The sequence below is a fragment of the Mytilus trossulus genome, chromosome 12, assembly GCF_036588685.1.
Source record: "Mytilus trossulus isolate FHL-02 chromosome 12, PNRI_Mtr1.1.1.hap1, whole genome shotgun sequence".
NCBI classification, from domain to species: Eukaryota; Metazoa; Mollusca; class Bivalvia; order Mytilida; family Mytilidae; genus Mytilus; species Mytilus trossulus.
In genome coordinates, this window is record NC_086384.1 from 17,040,544 (window position 1) to 17,046,081 (window position 5,538).

The window sequence follows — 5,538 nt, forward strand, 5'->3', positions numbered from 1 at the left end:
AGTTTCATTTGTCATTTTGATAAACAATAAAAGTATTTTATTTATAAAATGTATTAATCAAAACTATTTGCTGTTATTAGTGTAATTACACAAAGAAAATAGTAATATACTTGAACAAAATCAGATTAGAATGTGATAATCAAATTGAGATTGTGTTAATTTGAAGTGATGCATATTTGAGAAACAGTATTTTTTAAGGGTAATTATTATTCATTACACAAAGAATATAGCATTATAACTGTGCAAAATCAAAACTGAAAGCTTTAATCAAATTGAGAGTTGGTAAATTTGAGTTGATGCCATTTTGAAAAAAAATATGTAAAAGGTATTATCATTTTTATCCAGATTTTATTATCAATCAAGTTAGATAATCCATTATCATTATACATAATTCACTTTTAGAGTAAAATGAAAAGAGTTATCACCCTTTGTGCAACTATTCATTTTGAAATGTTCTCATTTTCCTTTTTGGACCTTAAAACTACCATACTCAAAACTGAACTTTATCATTGATTTGTGCCATAGTTGTAAAGTAGTAAAAAACACATAAGAAGGACAACTCAATTTATTGATATTTTAAAAGATGTGAATTCCAACTTTTAGATTATTTTGAATAATAAAAAAACCATGCAATTATGATAGGAGGGCACATTTGCCCTGTTGCCCTGTTGGTTAGATCAGAAGTACCTGTTTTGTAGTATCTAACTTACGGGAACCAGTACGCTCCAATATGCAATTAATGGTATGTTGAAATTTTCAGCACAAGTCTGCCACTTTATTTAAACTTTAAACAAAGTATCCATATATGCATATATGCTTTAAAATACAGAATCTAACATAAAAAGCAATGGGGATATGAACAAGTGGTTTTAAACCTTAAAGAAAATTAGGCACTGTAATAGTATGGTAAACCAAGTGTTGAGAAACCCCTCTATAAAGAAGGACAATTGTTGTAAAAGTAAAATTCCAAACCATAGTGGATTATGTGTTTTATGTGCCATTAAAAGTATGTGTTCAGTGAAAAGAAAACTGAAATGTAAGCAAAGATTTGTTTTCAAAGTAAAAAGATGAGTAGTATTTTTTGAAGCAATAGGATGGGCATTAATGGTAAAAAGTTGTATTTTGTGTTTTTTATAAGTTAATTTGATCTACATCCAAGTTGGCAGTTCATTTTTTGTTTTTAAGTGTATAAAGGGGAAAATAGTATAGTATTATATAATTTAGATTTGTTTTATGTAACTTATGATATTGTAATGTTATATTTTTTTTTTATTTTTTTTTAAATTCCCAGTTATACTGTAGTTTTCAATTTTTTATCTGGATATTCCGAAGTTATAACATAAAACTTGAATATTACATCTCTCCATGACAAAAGAAAATAGAAATCCATTTATGATTACTTTATTAATTTATCATATTTATATTATGTTATGTTATTTTCTTTTGATATCTATTTTTAGACTTCAGCTGATCCTTAAAAAGTTTACAATCAGAAATCCATGTATGATAATCAAACTGTTTATTTTATCTAATAGGAAGCAAATATTATTTCTTATTTGAAAAACTTCCTCTTAAGTTATAGAAATGTACTGTTGTGGGAATCTTTATCTTTTGCCATTGGAATTACAAAATGACTTCCTGATACCAAATAGCAGAGATTTAGTAGAATTCATGATATAATATGCTTCATAATCAAATAATTGTTTAAGTATATATGTATACCCCAGTAAATCTGTAATTTGTAATGTTTGTGCTTAAACTAACAGAAGTTATTCATTATTTGATATCTTTGAATTTACAGTGAAATGGTTTTTTTCCATACTTATAAATTAAATAAAACTGTAAAACTAATTATTTTTGGGAACTCTTCTTTCCATGTTTTATAATTACATAAGACTTTGCAGCAATATATTTTTACAATTTTCTAAATTTTTTGATGTAAAAAAGGTCAATGATCCAAATAGAAAAAACTTGTGACAATTTAAACTTGCATTATTTTTCTTCCTAAGTGTATGAATAAAGGTTCATGTAAACTACTGTAAATTCAAAAATTATTGCAAAAAATGAGCCTAGTTGTATTTGGCAATTGCAATAACTTAAACTTGCATTTTGAATTTTTTTATTGAAATTGAACATGATTTTTCAATTATGCAAAAATTAAAATCACAATTCAGTCTAAAATGACTAAATAGCAATAAAAAATGCACACAGTAATTTCTGAATTTACAGTAGTTGGTTTACAGTTGTCAAATACAAAATAGACAAGATTATGAAATCAATGGTTATGAATAATTAGTTAAAATACTGAAAATTCATTATCTTGTGTGAGACATGATGTTTATCTATAAGATGGCAGCTTTTAATGTTGTTTTTTTTATTTAAAAAAATGTTTCTTTGTCAGAATTTATCATTATGTTAGCAACTTCCGTATTAATCAAAGACAATCTATTTTTATATAAACTTTTAACATTACCTCATTTATTATGTTGACCAAGCACGCATCTGGCATATTAAATTATAAGCCTGATAGCTATTATTTTTTGTTTCTCTGTCCTGTATGTTTTCTCATTTATTTGTACTGTAGTCCTGTCATGTCATGTAATGTTGTATTTTTAATTTTATATTTAACATTGCCACAAAAGCAGGAGGTTTAACTAGCCACAAAACCAGGTTCAACCCAACATTTTTTTCTTAAAATTTCCTGTACCAAGTTAGGAAAATGGCCATTGTTATATTGTAGTTTGTTTCTCTGTGTGTGACATTCAAGTGTTGTGTTTCTGTTGTGTCATTGCTCTCCTCTTATAATTTATCTTTTCCTCAGTTTTAGTTTGTAACCTGCATTTGTTTTTTTCTTAATCCATTATGAATTTTGAACAACAGTATACTACTGTTGCCTTTATTTATAGCAGTCAAAAGCTTAGTTAAATTTAATTTAGAAAATTGAAACTATTTTGTACACTATTATCAATCTTGAAGGTTACATTTAAAATTTTTCACTCATATATATTATCAATTTTCATTAAAATTTTATATATAATTATGCAATTATAATGTATAAAGACACTCATGGCATAACTACATAAAGCTTTAACTTTATATGGATATTATTTATAATGATATGTATATATATATATTGTAGCTTTATTATTAAAATGAACCATTATTCAAGAACATCTTATTTGTTTTATTTAGTATTTACAAATATACATATCCTCAGATTTTATGGAAAATGACATCACTGTTATCACTGATATCTCTTCTGACGCTTTGAAACTAGATTTTAAACAACTATATATATCCCATATTGAATCAGTGAGAGGTTTAGCCTTTAAAATCAGGTTCAATCCACCATTTTCTACATTTTGAAAATGCCTATACCAAGTCAGAAGTATGACAGTTGTTGTCCATTTGTTTGATGTGTTTTATCATTTGATTTTGCCATTTGATGCCGTTTTTGGATTTTCCTCTTGAGTTCATTTTTTTGTGATTTTACTTTTCACATATAAGTAACGAAGATTGTAAGAAAACAAAAACTTTGATATAAATGTTAGTAGATTTCTTTTGTAACTATGTAGAGAGGAAAACATGAAATTTTACGTTTGTGTTTATGTCATTGCAGCAAAATTTCGTTTCCCTAACAAAAAATACTGAAAAAAATATATAAAAAAGAAGATGTGGTATGATTGCCAATGAGACAACTATACATAAAAACCCTAAATGACATAGACATTAACAAATATAGGTAACCGTCTGGCCTTCAACAATGAGCAAAGCCCATACCACAGAGTCAGCTACAAAAGGCCCCGATAAGACAATGTAAAACAATTCAAACGAGAAAACTAATTTATGTAAAAATGAACGAAAAACAAATATGTAACACATAAACACGTGAAAACCACTGAATTACAGGATCCTGACTTGGGACAGGCACATGGTCCGAGAACACCATTGTCGTCCCTTGATTTTCGTTGTTCACAAATATAGTCCCTAGTGTTGACAGTGGGTTACTTGCCATTAATTTTTATACCCCTTCTAAATTTATTTCTCCATGTTCACTGCCTCAAATTGCAAGTAGGGGGATGAAATTACACTGTAAAAAAATTTGGGTCCAGAATTTTAAAGGAAAGTTGTGATTTGGTCCAGCTGAAAAAGGTTGAAAATGAGCACTTCGGAAGCTGTCAAAAGATTTCAAGACGCCCTAAACATAAAATTGTCCATATTTTGAGTTGGAGGCGATGAAGTTTTCTATAAATTTGATATAATTTGTCCCAAAAGTAGTACAACACACTGTAAAAGTTTCTTTGAGAAAACGCAGGTGGGATTTTTTTTATTTTCATTTATGTTCTAAAGGAAATGCACTACGAATTAATTGTGTTCTCGGACCACATACATAAATAATGTGGCGGGGTTAAACATGTTAGTTTGGGTAAATACCCATTGTCGGAATATCAATCTTACTTATTGCTTTATGCCTTTAGATAATACTTATAAACACACCAGCAAAATTGCCAGTATTTACCACTTGTAATCTATTGTAGGATGAATTTTGTACAAAATTTTATGTCTTTAGAATTTCAGAAAAGGTATCAAAATCCCTCTCCCTTCTTTCCAAAGTCCGTCATATGTGTCCTTTCTGTTAAATTCCATTATTTTCGCGTTTCTGGCATCAGACCACAATTACTCTTCCCTTTTGCTACGATGCATTTTTTTTTTAAATTGAAAAATTTGCACCACTTTAAACATGAACCTTGTATTAATGACAAAGGCTAATTTCTAACCTACTTTTATTTTGGCCGAAATCATTACTTTCACTTTCAACAATAATTTTTTCCACATATTTTACTTATTTCAATATATATTTATCATGTACTTAAGGTTAACATTACTGTTTTGGTGGAACTGTTTAGGTCCTGTTGGTTGTTATGCTCAAGAATAATATATGTACAAAATTTACTTAATTACCCAAACTTATAGTTATATTTTACATGTCAACTATAAGACCTACTTATGATAAAATAGAATAGTCGAAGGCCAGGTGAAACTTCAAAAGAACCAAAAACTTGATTTAAATGAAGAATTATTTATGCACATGGAAGAATTATTTTGCAACAAAAGATATACACGTAGTTATATCAACGTTTGGTGGCGTCGAAACTGAAATGGCAATTTATTTGCGGATGCAGCATTGGGAAATAGTAGTCATTGTTTTAAATATGTTAAAACCAATCTACATAAATTAAAGTGAGGTCACCAATTACAATAAAATATATCCGCTTAATATTTTTCGTTTGCCGTCAAAACATTTTTGTTTAAACTTAGATGATATATAAGTTAAATACTTCCCAACCTATATAGAGTCCTACCCTAATTAATTAAATAAACTAGTTAATATAATGGCAAACGTATATAGAGTTATACCCTTATTATTAGATAAGGTTACTGATATATTTCTTCAAATTAAAGAGACCTATATTTAATTCATTTCATCCAAATCATTAAATCTGAAATTGTGTGACAAAACTAATCTGAATTATATAT